Source organism: Durio zibethinus, chromosome 22, assembly GCF_047325235.1.
Source record: "Durio zibethinus cultivar Kanyao isolate XHJ-2024 chromosome 22, ASM4732523v1, whole genome shotgun sequence".
In the NCBI taxonomy this organism is placed as follows: Eukaryota; Viridiplantae; Streptophyta; class Magnoliopsida; order Malvales; family Malvaceae; genus Durio; species Durio zibethinus.
In genome coordinates, this window is record NC_143183.1 from 7,340,247 (window position 1) to 7,361,293 (window position 21,047).

Here is a 21,047-nt window from a genome sequence, read left to right on the forward strand (position 1 = left end):
AAGTCCAAACACTAGAACAAGAAAAGGATGGATGGAGGAGTTTGTGCATTGACCTTAATATAACACATCATCCACTAATCAAGAATTGGCTCAACTTTTACAAGAAAACAAATAGTTGCAAGCAAAACTACAATAAAGGAACACAATACTTTTTGAAGCCCAAAAGTACATCCAGATGCTAAATAGAGTAGTGGTGAGAATTAAAGCGCAAATAAGGGCCGTGACTAAAGAATGTGAACAAATGAAGGAAGCATATGCGCAGAAACATAACCAGTTGAAGTCTTTGCTTGATTGAATCATTGTGGCTATTTACAAAGCCAAAGATATGGTAGAAATGATTAAAAAATGAAAAGCAAGGGTGCCACTAGTGGGAGTACATAGTCAAAAGTTGATAGATTTCCTTAATGAAGTGCAAAGTCAGTATCGACAAGCTATAGATTTCTTTTCTCAGTAGTTCTAGACTTTTCATGGATGTAATGTTAGATTTGGTTAAAAGTGACTTTTAATTTAATAAAGATTTTCTTTTATAACAATTGCTACGTGGTAAATTCTCCTTATTACATTTATGCATTATGTTTTTGCATTTATTCTCATACATAATTTGAGAGTTTCATAAATATCATCTTAAATTTTCATATTATGAAAATCAAGGTTTGAGGATAGCTCAACAGTAATATTATACTCAGGCTAGAGCCAAAAAGGTGGAGCAAGATAATGCAAATCGTTTCAAAAGGTTGGAAAAGACTCAAGAGATAATGAAGGGAAAGTTTAGTAAGATCTTTGAAGTGTTAAAAAAGATGGATAAAGGAAAAGAGGTAGAAGAAGATACCTCACATAAAGATATTGAATCATTATACCTTCCAGGCTTTGGTCCACACTCAAATCTTCAGCCAAAGCAGCCCACATTCCTGAATTATAGAATGCTTTATGCACCTGGTCAAGGGAATGTTCAGAGTTATACCAATCCTGTCTTTGCTGAAAAGTCAGATGACCTTATCCAAATTTTTAAAATGGACGAGACAAAAAAACAAGTGAAGTTGCAAATAGCTATACCCTTAAGAGACTCTAAGATCGATCCAGCTATGAGTATGATTGAGAAAAGAATTCGGGCTGTAGGAGGTATTGATTTCTATAGCTCCATAGATACTGTCAACCTTTGTTAGAGCCAGATGTTGTAATTCTTCTAAAATTCAAAGTACCAAATTTTGAGAAGTATGATAGTGTTAAGTGTCTTATGCACACATCATAATGTATTGTCATAAGATGGTAGCACACGTCAGTAATGAGAAACTGCTTATACTTATGTTTCAAGATAGTTTGACTAGGTCTACTATAAGATGATATGTTTAGTTGGATAGGACTTGCATTAAATCATGGAAAGATTTGACTCGATCTTTTATCAACCAATACTGTCACATCATAGATATGGCTCCTGATTGCCTTTCATTATAAGAAATAGAAAAAAAATATCTGAATCTTTCAAGGAGTATGTCCAAAGGTGGTGAGATGTCATTACACAGGTACAACCTCTCCTAGCAAAGAAAGAAATGATAGTGCTATTTGTAAACACTCTAAAGTCAGTGTACTATGAGAAGATGCTAAGGAACGTAACTAAAAATTTAATCGATATGGTGATTTAAGGGGAGATTGTTGAAAATGCAATCAAGAGTGGTAAATCGAAAAAAAAAAGAATCTTTTATTGCTAAAAAAATATCCAAGAAAAAAGAAAGTGAGACTCAATCTGTGAGTTTCAAAAGACAGTAATTCAGATACTACCCTCAGTCGATCTATCCCACATATCATCCTATTATGAGATGCTTCTACTGTAGTCTACCAATAAACAAGATGACCTTCTTATCCATCCACACCAAGGCCTTCTATTTATCCAACTACCTTGATAAGTGGTGTGTAGGGATCACGAAATAAGGAAAAACCCATATTTGACCCTATTCCTATGAGCTACACAGAATTGTACCAAGAGCTTTACAAAAATCATTTGATTGCTCTTGTTCATTCAAAACAACTTGAACCTTCTTATTCTAAATGGTATGACCCCACTGTTCACTATGACTATCATTATGGGATGGTTGGCCACTCTATTGAAAATTATATCCTTTTGAAATATATGGTACAAAGTTTGATTAAAGAATAGCTGATAAACTTTGACATCGGTAAAAATATGGCATCTAATGTCAATAGTAGCCCATTGCCCAATCATCCAGAGGTATAATTTTGGGGAGGCTAATTGGAACTGCTTATCCTCTTAGGATTTCTTCAAAATAAGGATTTCTTTTATGTATTTGGATTTCATCTTATTTTTTATTATTTTAATAAAGTGGCATGTTTGATACATTTTCATGATATTCTTTTTTTGTGTGTATCACCATTATTTACTTTTACCTCCTTATACCTTTTCCCACATCCATTCTTTAATCTTAAATAATGAATGTTTAGATAGTCATAACGATAATTTAAGATTTGATTTTGAAAACATCATTCGATGATCTAATTTATAGATGAAAATTGTTGATTCATTGAGACTACTGAATAAAAAGACAAATTTAAGAAAACATTTCAAAAATGATGCAACACATGATCTTTGCAATTGTTCATAAGTATGCTTTTAGTCAATTAATGTTCTTCATTAAGAGTATTCATGTTCGAGATGAAAAATGGCCATCTTTTTTCTATCCTTAAAAAAAAAAAGTAAAATTATCTTTTGCTATCCCATTTAAGCTTGTTAAATTTTTTTTTGAAGAACCCTAACCAAAGATCACCCTCACACTAGGGGGCAAAGTCTTTTTGTGTTCAAATTTTTATGAAAAATGATGAAAAAAAAAGAAAAAAAAAGAAAAAAAATGAAAGAGAAATTAATAGGGCAAAACACCAATAAAATAATGATCATTGGTTTAATTACCCTTCAAATACAGTTTAGGCCTGTTCCATCCATTTCTTTCATAACCCTTTACCTTAACCTATGTTACGTTCCTTAAAAATCCATTTCGATCAAATGTAAATATTCGATTTAGAGAATCATGAATTGAATTAAGATATATTTGCCATTGGAGTATTTGAAGCTTTGATCGAAGTGTCACTAATGGATCAAAGGATAAATGAAAAAAATGTGTGCCAAAAAAGTAGGAAAAAAATAATAAAAAGCAAGAAGAAAAAAAAAAAACAAATGAAGACTTAAACTAAAAACCTAAAAGGACAGTTTAAGTAAATATTAAAACTAAAAAAAACTTCATGTGAAGATCCCAAGAATAAGGATGATGATTGGCTCAAAACCTGAGAATATTGATGAAATATGTTTTTGAAAGAGAATTCTAAGTTAGAGTTCAAAACTGTCTAAACAATCATTATTTTGGATATTGATATCCCATATGAACAATCAAGATATTTTGCCTTTGTTCACTTTTGACCATATTTCTTTTCAAGACGCATTTCTCTTTACCAAATGAACATCACCTAAACGAATCAAGGAAGTGCATCATATCTATCACTAATTTGAATGATAGTAAATAAATGAATGACATTTTTTATAAAATGTTTTCTATTCTTTTGAAAGAAATCCAAAATGAGATAAATGAAAGAAGCATGAAAAAATAATTTCAAAGAGGGCAAACAATGTGACTCAGTGATGAATTCAATAATAGATTGGTTAACATAACCTACAAGTTATGACCAAATGAAACAAATGACATGGATTGGTTGACAGAATTTATTCTAAAATGCTGAGAAGCTGAAAAAGAATACATGAGATGGTGGAATCTTAAGAACCTTATTACCACAATTGAAACTTCTTAGCATTGATTTAGTAACATCTACATTACACACACTATGTTCATATTTGTATCCCAGATAGGATATGCATTTACATTGTCGCATTATCACTTATCACCCATTCGATATTAGCTCAATCCAAATCATTTTTTTGATTCGTGATTTCATCTCGATCATTTATTTTTGACCTTGACTCATTCCTGGTCACTTTATCTTTTAGACTCATGGTTTCATCCCAATCATTTGATCTTAGCTTAGTTCATATCACTTTTTTGACTTGTAATTTCATCCCAATCATTCATCTTCAACCTCAACTCATCCTAATCACTTTATCTTTTAGACTCATAGTTTTGTGTCAATCATTCAATCTCGGCTTAGTCCAGATCAATTTTTGACACGCAGTTTCATCCTAATCATTCATCATTGACCTTGACTCAGTTTTGGTTGTTTTATCTCTTAGACTCAAGATTTTATCCTAATCATTTGATCTCAGATTATTTCAGATCATTTTCTTGACTCACAGTTTCATCTTGGTTATTCATTTTTTACCTCGACTTGGTCTTGGTCACTTTATTTTTTAGACTTATGATTTCATCTTGGTCATCTGATCTCAGTTTAGTCTAGATCATTTTTCTAACTTGTGATTTTATCCTGATCATTCATCTTCGATCTCGACTTAGTCCTGATCGCTTTATTTCTTAGATTAGCAATTTTGTCCCGGTTATCCGATCTCAGTTTAGTCCAGATCATTTTCTTGACTTGCTATTTCATCTTAGTTATTCATCTTCAACCTCAACTCAATCTTGGTTGTTTTATTTCTTAGACTCGCGATTTCATCCCAGTCAATCTATTTTAGCTTAGTTCAAATTATTTTCCTAACTCACAATTTTGTCTTAGTCATTCATTTTTAACCTCGACTCGATCCTGGTTGTTTTATCTTTTAGACTTGCGATTTTATCTTGGTCATCCGATCTTAGCTTAATCTAGATCATTTTCTAGACTTGTTGTTTCATTTCGACCATCTGATCTTGGCTCAATCCAGATCATTTCCCTGACTTTTCGGTCTCGTCCAAATCATTTTTTTGACTTTTTGGTCTCAGCTTAGTCTAAATCATTTTTTTAGACTTGTGGCTCGGTCTTAGTCATTCTTGCTTACTAGTTTAATTTTTATTTTTAGGAATAGAGTGGATGTCTAGGTCTTTGCATCATCCCTATTTAACAGGGATATGCAAAAAGAGATAGCTATAGACACCCATCTGTGTCTGAGGTCAGTTGGATTGATTTTGGTTAATGATACTATTTTTGCTATATTTTATTACTATAGTATATATTATATTATTATACTATCATTATTATTATTATTACTATTATTATTATTATTATGATTATTATTATATTATTATTATTATTATTATTTGTTATTATTATTATTATTATTTTTCATTCTTCTTTCCTTTCTTTTTCGATCTGTGGTGAAAATTTTAGAAACTAAAACTGAATCAACCAAATCTGAGGATGTGCATGGTCAAAGGTTTTTAATGCAAAATCAAAGAGGAGTAACTGTTGAAATCAATTGGATCAAATTAAAGACCTAAGATTATGCTTAGATAGAATCCAATCCCAAAATTTAAGCCTGGATTGATTCTGTCTGTTCCTTTAAATCTTTCCTAATAATGCCTATAAATTGAACTAAGAATCGAAGGAATTGGACATGGTGGATTTAGGGAGAAAAGACACTGTGTTTAGGTTCTAAAATTTTGGGTTGCTAGGATTTTGGGTTCAATTTTTTGAAATTTTCGGTTTGATTTAAAGTTTTTGGATTGAGACTTAAGTTTTTAGGTTTGGGGTTGAATTTCTGGAATGGTTTTTAGGAAATCTAGAAAATCTAGAAATTTTTTATTGTTTATGGAAAAAATATGGGTTTGAAAGATGAACTTTGAATGTTTTGATGAGTTTTTCAGCGAAGTTTGAGTTTTTCGATGGGATTCCAATCAATTTTTCAGAAACCAATGGCCAAACCCAATTTTCAATTTAATTTCTTGGTTTTTTTTAAGTGAGCAGGGAGAGAGAATCGAGGCTAGAGAAAGGGTAGGGGAATTCTAAAGAAAAACTTAGTGGTGTGGGTTTTATACTCCCACAACATGACACTATTTTGGAAGTCCCAAACTCGTGAGTAGACCCATTGACCTACGTGCTGACTCATGTGCTAACCCAACCCGAATCGTAGGTTTTCTTTTTTCCATTTTAATTTTAATTTTTGATTTTTTTGATTTTTTGATTTTGATTTATTTTATTCTACTGATTTTTATTAGTTAGTTATTTTTATTAAGTAACCTATCATATTTGGCAAAAATAAAATTTTTTTTCTGGAAAATAAAAGAGATAATGAAAGAAAAAATAAAACAACAAAAATAAAAAATCTTTTTATAATAAATTCATGAATTCTACCAAACTATTGTAAAATTTTCATGGATTCAAATTTTATGGAATCCACCAAACTATTAAGAAGTTCCATAAATAAATTTCAAAGGAAATAAAAATTTTCATCCTCCAAATGATTGGAGGATTGATTTTTAAATTAAGTCTTACCAAACTATTGGAAGACTTAATGAACTTTCTTAAAAATAAAAAATTTAACAATAAATTTTTATCCAACGAAACTATTGAAGAATTACTTTTCAATTAAGTCCTACCAAACTATTAGGATGCTTAATGAATTTTTTAAAATTTTTACAAAATTTTTGAATAAAATCTCATCAAACTATTGGGAGATTTACCTCAAAGTAAGTCCTACAAAACTATTGGGAGACTTAACTAATTTTTCTAAATAAAGCATTAATAAATTTGATGACGAAATTTCTTCATGGTGAGACATTAGTCTCCATGAATACTCTTGAAGTGAGAGAATTATCTTAAATTGCTACCAAACTATTAAGACAATTTTAAGACTAATTTTTAATATTTAATATTTTAGTAAAAGCATAAACATTTTTTAGGCTTGGATAATTTAGAATCAAACTAGTACAATCTTTAGATGAGCACTGTGAGGGGGTGTTATAACCTTTCTCACATGTAACCATACTCTCGAACCTAAATCTGACTTCGTGGATCATATCTAATCAAGTGACCAATCACACCTTAATAAAAAAAAAAGATTAGTGGTGACTCCATTTAATTCATGTCTAGCAGTAGGTTCACGAATCTATATGTTATGACATTAACCATCAACACATTTTTTTCATTCAATCGAAAGTTCAATTGGATGAAAATAGTATTTAAGGATTTAATTAGGAGAAAATAGATATTTAATGATTCAATTGATGCGAAATAGAATATTTATAACTTGATTAATTGTAATAAAATATTAAAAATTTAAATAATTATTAAATTTTTATTCAATGACTTCTTTTATCCTTTAACCTTATAGCTAAGGACAAATTCACCTTAAACAAATTTTACTTTGTTTAACATTGCATCTACAATCAAATTCGAGTTTGATTATGTTAAAGCTCTATAAATTTATATTAAGTTTTATTGTTAGATTAAATAATTGCTGATATTGACCTTTCTAAAAAAAATAGCTATAATTAGCCTATAAACAGCTAATCATTACTTTATAAAAATTAGATAAATTCAATCTATAATCATTGAATCCTCCTAAAATGATTTATTAATAAAGATACTCCATTTGAGATATTTTAATATTATTGGCCTTGATTTTGAAATTGAGCTTGTAATTGGGATTTAGACACAAGAATTAAAGGTCCCAAAATACTTTTTTTGAGTTTATCTTAGTTTATTTATTTATATTTAGTTATTGATTTTATTTTTAATAGGTCAAAGTCTTAGAGAAAAACAATGGAAACATAGGAAAGGGATCGGGAATCCAAATCTATTAAATTTTTTTAGATTTTAAATTTAAAGGCATAGTTCAATTATGAAACTACTAAAGCTCCAATTTAATGTTAAAATGGAAAGAAAATTTTAAAAGTATTAAAATCGGATCTTAATAGATTTAATTGAATAGAGATTTTCCTATTCATTTTGGGATTTGAATCCCTATAAAATGATGAGCAATCAAGCAAAAAGAGGAATCAACAAGCAATAACAAGCAATAAATAACAATTTCTAGAGTGCATACACAATGAGTAAAAATTTTAGGTTCTTGATTTTAGTTCTTGATTTCTTTTTAATATGGAGTATGAGTTTGTGCATAAAGTTTATCTTGGTTTAAGAAATTTGGGTTTATGAATTAAAGCTTTCAAAAGCAATTTGGATTTTTTTGGGGATTTATTTAGTTTTTTTTTTTTTTTTGGATTTCTAGGTTGCTTGAATTTTCTAATGGATTTTTGAATTTTTTGACAAAATTGACAATGGTCAAAGGAAATTATAGTGGTTGGATTGTGGGTTTCAAGGTGGTTTCTAGATTTTGATTGAATTTTTTAAAGCCAAAATTTGGGTAGCTTGGTTAGATTTTGAGATTTTTTGAAATTTTTGGTGGAACTTCTAGGAAAAAGGCAGGAAAAAGAAAAGGGAAAGAAGGAGAAGGAAATTTTGAAAGAAAAAATAAGTTTTGTTTGGCTTTTATACCTATGACCGTTTTTGGCATTTAAAGATTTTTTAACCTGCTCATTAACCCGACTAATTGTAGGTTTTCTTTTCTATTTTTTAATTTTTTAAATTTTGTTGTTTTAATTTTTTTAAAAATTTTACTATATTTTGGGATATATTTATTTATTATTCTATTTTTTAATTTTAATTTAATTGAAAAAATAAGGAAAAAAAGAAAAAGAAAAAAGAAACTTTGATTGAATTTTTATATTTTGGCATGATATTTATTATGATATTTTCGTATGATTTTATTGCATGGGATTTTTGGATGAGTTTTTTTAATGATATTTTTGCATAATTTTATTATAAATGTCATTGCATGATATTTTTATTATTTTTTTATGAATTTTTTGCATGATATTTTTATGATTCTCTTTTATGATGTTTTAATGATTTTTTTTCTACGATATTTTTATAATATTTTTGTATGAAACTATTTTACAAATAAATAAAATGACTATGAATAAATTGGTTTTTTTGTTACAAGATATTTAATAAATTCGGTGATGGAGTCTCTTCAAGTAAATAATGAGTTTATCTTGAATATTGTTAAGGTAAGGAAAATATTTTTTAGTATAAACCTAACAACTTTTTTGGGAATTATAGGGTTGCTAAAACGTTATTTACACATAACCAACTCCCAAACCTAATTCTTTTGATGAAAATCAAAACCTTTTTTTTTTTAAAGACCTTCAATTAAAGTTTAGGATAATCTTGAAAAATATAGATTCATTTAAGTAACCAATCATACTTATATAAAAAAAGATTAATGACAACTTCATATTTTTATAATTAATAGTCAGGTTTTCGAACTTGAATATTATTACATTTTGGGAACTTTACTGGGGATATTAGAGAGTCAAGCCATTAATTAGTTATATGTTATCTTAAGCTTCATTTTGATGGTTTTATTATGTGATTATTTATCATTTTTATGTATGTTAACCTATTTGTTTATTTTGTATAGCATTTGATTTTTCTTATGTACTAATCTATTTGTTTGTTTTTTTTTTTTTTTTATATAACACTTGATTTAAAATATTCGGTTTGTGAATAAAAAGGGTTGGTAGGTATTTTCATACACACTACACATACATATTCATGCGTAAGCTCTAAACATGAGCTTTGTCCTTTCTTAAGAGGGAGCAAGTACCTACACTCTATTTGAACTAATGAAAACTCCTACTCAAATTGAACTATTTCTATTTGAACCTATAATAAGAGATGATGATTGGGGTACTTTATTAATCTATAATGGATAATGATGTAAGGACCAATTTGGGAGCCTTTAGATTGTCAAAACTTTTGAACCTAGCATGTAAAGAAATCCTAACCTATGTTAGAATCTTACCATTCTTTTTGTATAGAAGACCTTATAATAAGACACATTAAGGGATTCTTACTATTCCTTTTGTATAAAAGGCTCAAAATAAGACACATGAAGGGACATCTTGTACATTTTACTTGAAAATTGTATTTTTCTCTTCTTTATTTTTGTATACAGTTATATACTAACACATTTTTTCAATTATGTATTCATCATAGTTAAATTTTTATATTCTATTGCATCATACTCATTCGTGCATATTCATTTATAATATGATATCCTAATTGTGGTAGTAAAGGTTCAAGAATAGCTTAATTTTTAAATAATCTGAAGTGATATAACACTCGATAGCAAGCTAGAATTATGGTAAAAGAACAAACTCTCCACTTCCAAAAGATGGGAAAAGCACAAGAGAAAATGAAGTTGTAATTAAAAATATAGTTGAATTACTGAAAAATCTTAGCAAAAGAAAAGTAATGGTTGAAGAGGTTGTTATCTAAAACAAAAATGCTAATAATCCACTATACCCACTTGGTTTCGAACCATACCAAGTCAAACATCTCAAGAGGCACGACCACAAATACTAATCACTATAGGATAACCTTATATACATTTTGCAATGCCTTCAACAACTGTTCATTCTCACTTTCAAAGACACATCACTCTTATCCTTGATATGAAAGCATTTGATCTTACTCAATTTTTTTAATTTGGATAACTTAAAAGAGTAAAAAAAACTGAAGATTAGTGCATTAAAAACCAAAAAAAGCTCAACAAAAGATGGATCTAATAGAGGAAAGGTTTCAAGCTATTGACCAGATGAATTTTTATGGTTCGATGGTTGTTGTTGAACTATGCCTAGTTCCTTATGTGGTAATTTCACCAAAATTTAAAGTGCCTAACTTCGAAAAGTATGATGGAACTAAATGTCCCATAGTACATTTCATAATGTACTACTATAAGATAGCTACAAATGCACATATATGAGAAGTTGATCATTCATGTCTTTCAACATAGTCTCAATTATTCTACTGCTAGATGGTATTTACAACTGGATAGATTTCACACCCATTGTTGGATAAAATTAGCAAAGGCCTTTTATTGCATAATGCAAGCACATAATAGATTTAACACTAAACTATTTGTCCTTACAAAATATGTAAAAGAAAGATATTGAAAACTTTAAAGAATATGCTTATACATGAAGGGATATTACCCAAGCCTAATCACAATTCACTTAAAAAGAGACTATAGTTTTATTTGTCAATACCTTTAAAACTCTATACTATGAAAAGATGATAGGAAACATCACAAAAAGTTTTATTAACATTATGATTTTTTAAGAGATAATAAAAAATGCAATTAAGAATAGCAAGCTTGAATGTGGTAATGCAACTAATGGAAAGAAAAGGGTTACATTGAAGAAGAAGAAAGGAATTGCTTAAGTTGTAACTTATAAAGGGCAACAGGTTAGAGGTTTTTACCTATACCACTAATACCTAATGTATCAGCTTCATTATTGAACATAAGCAATGTGTGACCAAACCCCTACCCCTATCAGCCAATGCCAACATTAGTTTTTCACCCAACTTTTTGACTCCAAACACCTACTTATGTGCTTAGCCTTACCATTACACCAATGGGAAAACCAATTTCAAGGACTAATGACTAGCCAAGTGGTTCAAAGATACCTCAAAACAACTAAGAAAGAGCCCACATTGATCCTATCTCAATGACATATATTGAGCTATTCATTAGTCCTTAAAATTGGTGTGAAGTTTGATCGAAGCATGTTTGTTGAGTTTTAACTAGACAACAAGGCCAAGTGTCATTGAATATCTTTTGTTTAACCACATAGAGGCATAATTTTAAAAGTTTTTCATGATTGCCTGTCATGTCAAGAATTTTAGAAAAAATTACAAATCTTATGAACATTTGAGAATTCTTTTATATATGTTGGTTTTTTATTTATCTTCATCATTTCAATAAAATGAAAGATATATTTTTTTTATATATTTTTCTTTTATTTTGTTGCCTTTATATATCTTTTCATATTACACCCATTCGTATATTCTAAATAATGAATGATTAAACAGTTATGAGAATAAATCAAGATTCAATTTTGAAAGCATCCTTCATATTGATGAAATTGATGATTTAAGATTCTCAATTTATTAGGATTACTGAAGCAAAAAAAAAAAAAAAAGATAAATTTTATGAAATGGAAGCTGGCATGGATTTCACCCATTGAAATATGAAAGTAAGGTAGTATATATGGTGATATTCATAAGCTTTTTTTATTTAATAAATGTTCTTCAATGACAGTTGTATACACTCTATATTGTTTAAAATTTTTTTGGGATCGAAAATGGGCTTTGATTGTAAATTTAGGCCTGAATGGGAAGCTTCAGGCACAATAGGAAAATTTTTAATTTTAATTTGATTTGATTTATTTATTTTAATTTTATTTATTTTCAAAGTAAAAAAGTGAAAAATTAGAATAAAATAAAATAAAAAGAAAAATAAAAAAATAAGGGATTTGGGCTTAATTCATGTAAACCTATAAAAAAGGAAAACTCAAAATCAAATCACAGATTATAAACTGGCAATAAAATCATAATAAATTTGATTTATTTTCCAAAATTAAAGGGATTCAATCCCTATAAAAAAAATAAAAACCACACACAAAAGGGAAAGAAAAAAGAAAAATTCAAGGGGTCATAGTTTTTTTTTTTTTTAATTTGGGAAATAATCATTTAAGTAAATTTTGAGATTTTTTTTTACTTTGGGTTATGTGATTTTATTTCATTTTGAATTTGATTTGACTTGCTTTTGAGTTTCCTGAATCTACGTTTTAATTTTTAAGTTTGATTTCATATTCTATTGAATTTCTGAGATTTTTGCTAGGGTTTTATGTTAACTTTTGATTCTGGGATTGGGATTTCAAGAATTTGAAAACTTTTTTATGTTTTTTTGGGTTTAGGATGAACTTTCTAGTTGAAATTTGAAGTTTTTATGTAAACCCGATGACCCGCGTGAAGATCTGCGCTTTAAGCCCGACTTTATCGCATGTTTTCCTTTTTTTTCATCCTATTTTCTATTTTGATTTTATTTTATTTTTAGATTTTTTTATTTTTACTTATTATTATTATTATTATTTTCATCTTTAATTATTATTTTACTCATTACTTTAAATTGAAAATTTTATTATTTATTTTTTTAAAATGCCTTTATGAATTTCATTTTATTTATTTATTTATTTAAAAATAATAACCAAAAAAATGTTTCTAAAATAAATTCATAAATCCTACCAAACTATTGGACGATTTTTCATAAATTTAAATTTTTTATAAATTCTACCAAACTATTAAATAATCTCATAAATCAATTTTTATAAAAAATTATTACTAATAAAATTTTTGCTTTGATCCTACCAAACTATTAGAGGATTTGTATCTTAAATTAAGTTTTACCAAACTATTGAAAGATTTAATATATTTTTTAAAAATAAATTTGCAAGGAAATCTCACTGAACTATTGGGAGATTTGCATCAAAGTAAATCTTACTAAACTATTGGAAGATTTTACTAATTATTTTCTTGAATAAAAATATATTAATCAACTCAATGACAAAGCCTTTTCAAAGTAAGACATTAGTCTCCATGAATACTCTTGATGTAAAAAAATTATCTTAAATTGCTACTAAAATATTGAAGTAAATTTAGGATTAGTTTCCAATAATTAAATGATTTGGTAAAATTATAAGAATATTTTAAGGCTTGGATAATTTGTAATCAAATTGGTATCATCTTTAGGATGGGTGTTGTGAGAGTGTTATAACCTCTCTCACGTGTTACCATACTCGCGAACCTAAAATCTAAATTTGTGGACTAAGATCTATTATTTAAAGATATCTAAGCTAATCTTGAGATTCCTCTTTAAATAGGATGATTCTGTTAGGTGACCAATTATACCAAAATAAAAAAGATTAGTGGTGACTCTTTTAATCCATGTTTAGTGATAGGTCCACAAATCTATATTTTATGACAACAATATTCATGTTTTAAATGAAAAATGACTATATTTCTTCTATCTTTCACATAAAGAGTAAAGTTATCAATTTTTTTATTCTATTTGAACATATTATGGTTTTTCTTGAAAAGAAATCTACCAAGGATTACCTTCCACAGGGGGGAAAAGTTTTGGAAAAAAGACTTGCTCACAAAAAAAAAAAAAAATGAAAAGCCCCAAATGATATGAAAAGGAAAAAAGAAAAGGAATTTTTGCATTTCAATCTTTCTTGAAAAAATGATAAAAGTACAAAATGAAAAAGTGAAAGAGAAAATATGAAGAAAAAAAAAAGAAACGAAAAATGAAAAATGAAAAAAATGATAAAGATGGGGCAAAATACCAAGGTGCTTCACATGATGAGAAATGATCTTTTGGTTTATAATTCTTTAAACAACTAATTTGGACCTATTTTATCCATTTTTTATAACCCATCGCCTTAGCCTACTTTACATGTCTTAAAAGTCCATTTTGATCGAATGTGAATGCTCAAATTGGAGGAACATGAATTGAACTAAAGCAGGCTTGTGATGTAATCAAAATGAATTTTTTTGGGATTTTGATGGATGGGTCATTGATGGATCAAAAGAAAATAAAATGAAAAGAAAAAAAAGATAAGAAAAAGCTGTGCAAAAAAAAAAAAAGAAAAAAGAGGAAAAAGAAAACTTTAATTGAAAACCCAAAAAGGTGATTTAAGTAAAAAAGAGATATTTGAGCTAAAGACTTAAAAAATAGTTTTAATGTATGAAGATTAATATCATTTAAGGATTCCTTAGAGCAGGTGCAATGTTTGGATTAATGAGCTCAAAAATTAAGAACACCAATGGAATGAGTTTTTGAGAAAGGATTTCGAAGTAATTTATTTAGAATTATTTGAATATTCATTATATTAGATATTGTAAACCTCTCTAAACACTTATCTTAGAGATTTACTTTGAAATTAGTTTTTTGCCTATTTGTTCTTTACTAGACCTATTTTCATAATTTATCATTTTTTTTAAATTTTCTTGTTTTCTACCATTTTTGCCTTCTCATGATGAATTAAGGAAATGTGATAGATTACAGAAATCATCAAATTGGAATGATGATGAATGAATAAATGACTAATATGAAATATTCTTGCATTATTTTGAAAAGACAATTGAAAATGATGGGGTAGATTGAAAATGAAATGATGAAAGAAGTCAAAAAAGATGTTGATCCTTAAGGTTTATAATGCAAAAGGAAAAGTTTTGGAATAGTTCAAAAGACATTTTGAGTCACAAACCGGTTAATACACATAATAGCCAATCCTGAAAAAGTTGAAAAAGAACAAAATGAGAAGTTAAAAAGAAATAAGATGTGAAGAAAAGTCTTAAGAACCTTTTTTTACCACAATTAGATATGCACAACATTGATTTTTGCATTTAATGCATTGCATTCATAGAATTCATTACTTTTAATTTTGATATCTTATTTTGAAATTGAAATACTAAGAGTTTTCATGAAAAAGAATTTTAGACTTGATAATTCTTGATTGAAGAAAGATGTTCAAAGATGAAATTTTGAGCTTCTATTGAAGAAAGTTTTGATGGAAAAAATAAATGAGATTTTAATGGTCAATTGAGGAAAATAATTCAATCCTTGACTAGGGAAAATTTTGTGAGATTTTTTAGCCCACAAATTGGGAAAATTTTGTTAAGATGAGATTTTGATTCTCAATTTAAAAGAATTTTTAGTTGTGGGTAAGGAAAATATTTTGAGAAAATTTTTAAAGTTTCATTGCTTCTATATAGGAGGAGACTTTTCAATTAAGTTTTTAAAAAATTTCAATTGTGAATCTTTTAATTTTGGATATTAATCTTTCAAATGTGAATATTTGAATTTTGGATGGAAATCTATAAAATTTTTGAATCTTTGGTTTTTTGAATATGAATCTCTAAAAATTTTCACTTAGGATTTGAATATTTAAAATTTTTCGAATGCAAATATTTTAATGTGAAACATTTACGAATCTTTACAATTATGAAATTTTAAAATTTCATTTGTGAATTTTTGAAATTATTTGTGAATCATTACAATTGCAAAATTTTAATTTCATTTGAGAATCTTTAAAATTATTTGTGAATCTCTATAATTGCGAAATTTAGAAATTTTATTTGTGAATCTTTAAAACTAATTTCAAATCATTATAATTGCAAATTTTTTATTTCTTATGAATCTTTGAACTCTTGCAAATTTTTAAAATTTTGCAAATCTTTGAACTCTTGTGAATCTTTGATTGAATTGTTGGAAATCTTTGATCACTTGCGTATATTTGAATTTTTACAATTTTTACAATCTTGCGAATCTTTAAACTCTTGCAAATAATTAAATTCTTGTGAATCGTTAAACTCTCATGAATCTTTGAATTCTCACAAATTTTCATTTTTGTGAATTTTTTAATTTTTTCGAATCTTCACTATGGTGAATCTTTGAACCTTTTGGCAAATCTTTGAATGTTCCCAATCTTCAAATTCCTTTGAACACTTTGCGAATCTTGGAATTTTCAATTGTAAGCCGTTAAATTTCAAATTGCGAATCTTTGAAATTTTTAAATTATGAATTTTTGAAGTTTCAATATTTATTTTGTTGTTTTAAAATTTGTTGGACAATTGATACTCGAGTAAAATAGATGTTTTTTTTTTTTTAAATCTTTGTATGGTTCCTTTTTTGTGAAAAAATATGCAATAAGGGGTAATTGTAAACACTCTATTTTGTCTGGGGTATTTGAATATTATTGATCCTCGAATTTGATACTGGGCTTTAATTTGTAATTAGGATTTAGACCCAAAAATAAAATTTCCCAAAATACTTCCTTTTAATTTATTTTAGTTTTATTTATATTTAGTTATTGATTTTATTTTTAGTGGGTCAAAGTCAAAGAGAAAAAAAAAATAGAATTGAAAACGTGAGGAAAGGATCGAGAATCCAAATCTGTTGATTATGTTTAAATTTCAAATTTAAAGGCAGAGTTCAATTATGAAATTGCTTGGGCTATAATTTGATGTGAAAAGGAAAGAAAATTTTAAAAAGTATCAAAACCTGATCTTTATAGATTCAGTTGTATTGAGATGTTCCTATACAATTTGGAATTTGAATCCCTATATAATGATGAGCAATCAAGCATAAAAAGGGAATCAACAAACAATAATGTGTAATGCATAGAAATTTTCCAAAAAAGCATATGCAATGAGCAAAAATTTTGGGTTTCTGATTTCAGTTTTTGATTTCTTTTTAATTTGGAGTTTGAGTTTTGTGAATAAAGTTAATCTTGGTTTAAGAAATTTGGGTTTTTAAATTAGAGCTTCAAAATGCATTTTGGAATTTTTAGATTTATCTGGTTTTTTTTTTAGAATTTTTTGGGTTTCTAGGTTAGTTGAATTATTTGGTGGGTTTTTGAATTTTTCGGCAAAATTGATGGCAATTGAAAGAAATTGTTACAGTCAAATTTTGGGTTTTAAAGTGGTTTCTAAATTGCGGTTAAATTTTTTGACATTATAATCTGGATTGCTTGGTCAGATTTTGGGATTTTTTAAAGTTTTTAGTAGAATTTCTAGAGAGAGGACAAAGAAAAGAAAAAAAGAGAGAGAAAGAGAAGGAAATTTAAAAAGAAAAACAATTTTTTACTTTTATATCTGCAGTAAACAACATCATTTTTGGAGTTTAAAGATTTATTGATCTGTGCGTTCCGAAGGACTTGTACGCTAACTCAATTTTTGACCTTATTCGATTATAGGTTTCTCTTCAAATTTCTTTTTTTTTTTTAATTTCATTGTTTTTAAATTTTTAATTTTACTATATTTTGGTATATATTGATTTATCTTTTAGTTTTTTTTTTTAATTTTGATTTAATTGAAAAAATAAGAAAAAAGAGTAAAAAAAACTTGATTAAAATTTTTATATTTTTGTATGAAATTTATTATGATCTTTTTGCATGATTTTATTATGATATTATTACATGATATTTTTGCATGAATTTTTTAAGATATTTATTATGATATTTTTGCATAATTTTGTTATTATATTATTGCATAATATTTTAATGATTTTTTTATTTTTTTGCACGTTATTTTCATGATATTATTTTATGATGTTTTAATGATTTTTTTTTCTATGATATTTTTTATAGTATTTTTGTATAAAATTATTCTATAAATAAATAAAATGGTTGGAAATAAATTCATTTTTTTATCATAAGTATTTGATAAATCTGACGATAGAATTTCTTAAAGAAAGTAACGAGTTTATCTTGAATAATTTTGAAGTGAGTAAATTTTTTTAATGAAAACCTAAAAAAATTTTTAGACGTTGTGAGAGTGTTAAAATTTTTTTTATACATAATTTATTTACAAATTTAATTCTATTGATATAAACAAAAACTTATTCTTTTTAGAGACTTTTAGTTTAAACTTAAGATAATCTTAAAAAAGATATATTAACTTAGACGACCAATAATTCCTAGATAAAAAATTAGTAATGATTTTATATTTTTATATATAATAATAAGTTTCTCAAGCTTGAACATTATAACAACTAAATTCATTGAGTTAAGAAGTGCAACTTTATTAGTCTCAATACTAAATAAATTGTTAAAAATAGATATGATAATATAGCTGAAAGAGAGAGTAATTAGATGTGTTGGTGTCAAAATTCAAATCTATACTAAAATGATCAAATGTTATATTGCATGATAAATTAAATAATAACAATGAAAGTTTAAAACATCGTAATAACCAAAGCTAATGTTTGCTTTCTAATTTTCCCATAAACTAATAGCAATAATACCAAGGATCTCCACCAATCTAGATTGATTGACCTACTTACTATAATTTTTGCATGGTAAAACGTCTAGTTGAGTTGGTTTTCATCAACTTGGCTTGTTCTACTAATGATTTTCATTATTTACATCTTGTTTGACTATGGTACTTGAAAGATTAAAATGGCATTTTATTATTATTTTTTTCCCACTATTGGCGGTTGGCAAAAAATTATGGGCTTGGCCTAGTAATCCGAAACCCAATGGATTTTCCAAAATTCCATTTGTAAAATCGTGAGCTGAGTTTAATAATTGGAAACGCAACAAATGCTCAACAGTATCTTCATTGGTATGTAATATAAATGGGCTTAGTCTAATGATTTGAAACCTAACAATCTGTTCTTTCTTGGCCCGCTAAATAGTCCATTTGAAAACTTTGTGTTTCATTTCTGGGCTCGTTGCTAGTTAAAACTTTTTTTTTAAATAACAATTATATATTTATATTATATTTAGTTGTATTAAATATGTATAAAATATAAAAGTTATTATATTACAATTTATGTCAATTTTTCAAACATAATATATATATTTTTAATTATTATTAAAATTTTAATTATGTTATTTTTATATTTTTAAATTAAAATATTTAATTTAAGATTAAATCATTAACGTATTCCAAGGATCAAATTTTTTATTTGTTCAATTAAAAATTTATACTGTATAAATTGGCTAATTTAAGGAAAATCAGTTTTTTCACTTTCATTTTTCATTTATTTTATTTTATTTTTTTCTCCGTGCAAATCTAATTTCTCTCCCTATCTGTCTCTCTCTGCTCGCTAACATTGCTTCACTAATCTCTTTCCACCACGAAAGCAACCTCTTTGATCATCTATAAACCAGCCAATGTTCACCCCTCAGATCCTTCCTTTTGTTTTTCTTTTTTTTACGTCTCTTTTTATCTATCTTCCAAAGAGATGATGAAAAAAATTAATAATTTGAAGTTAATTTTTGCAAGTCATATAAATATTAAAATTTATATATTTATATTATATTTTATATTAAAATTATGTATTATAATTCTTGACCATAAAAAATTATGAAATATATATTTTTATTTTGTTAAATTTATATATAATTATTACTAAAATTTTAAATTATATTATTTTTATATTTTTTTCACATGAAATTTATGTTTTTAATTATTAAATGTGTTTTAAATTGTTAAGTAGCTGAGACAACTAAAATTAGAGCCAAAGAGAAAATGGTTATTGAAGGAAATTTATGCTAGAAATATCAACTGTTCATTTTGGGGACATAGATAAGCAATGGTGGCTAAGGGTTGAAAAAAATAAAAAAAAAATTGAAAATTAATTCTAGTGTTCAGTTTGGTTTGGATTGTGTTTTTTTATTTGGTTTGAATCAAGATTAAATATTAAATGTATACATCAAGTTTGGATCAGATTTCGAATTGGAATATGAAAAATCGAAAAAAATTGAACCAAATTAAATTATATATTTTTATTAGTTTATATATATTTTTATTTTTTATAAAATAAAAATAATTATTATATATAAAAATCTATTTAAATATATTAAAAATCTTGTTAAAATAAAATAAAAATTAAATTGGTAGAATTCGGTTCAGATTGAATCAATTTTGAAATAAAATTGATTCGAATTTAGATTAAATTTTAAAAATTCATAATATTATACATTATATGAAAAAATAAAACAAAATCTGATTCGATCCAAATTGTTATTATCTTTAATGGTGGCTCATGCTACACATCACCACAAATGACATAAGGATTTGTCGAAAAGTGGGGAGAAAGTGATAACTTAATGGCCCAACCTTTATGTATAATAGAAAAGATTGTATGAATAAATTATGTTATGTCAATATATATCATTTTCATTCTAATTATGTCATATAATCACTTTATTAGAGAAAATCAATCATTTATTATGCATCATATATGATAATTAAGAGAGTGCTTGATATAGAATGATTCGTTTAAAAATCACGACAGTTTGCACTCAACAATTACATTACTTTGTTTGGTAACAATTTAAAAATCCTTTTGTGGCAGCGATCTTAAATCAATGGGATGATAAGATCATTATCTTGGTGAGAGATTTGATTATTAACCTAAAGGATATAAAAGTTCTATCATTATAGAAAAGCAATTTCTAATATTATTTTCAGACTAATTTATCCTCACGAAAAATATAGTTAACATTATCCTAAGAAGTTGGCCACTAAAATTTTAAAAAATTAATTTTTTAATCACTTACTCTAAAAAAAATTTATATTATAAATTTATATTATAAATTTATATTGACTAGAAAAAAGATAATGAATTTATTTAATAACTTTTTAGAAATTATTTTTATTAAAATTAATTTATAATTTATAGTTTTCTATAAAATAACATTTAACTATTTTATAAATTGTCAATTCAATAAGCATTAAATATTTTT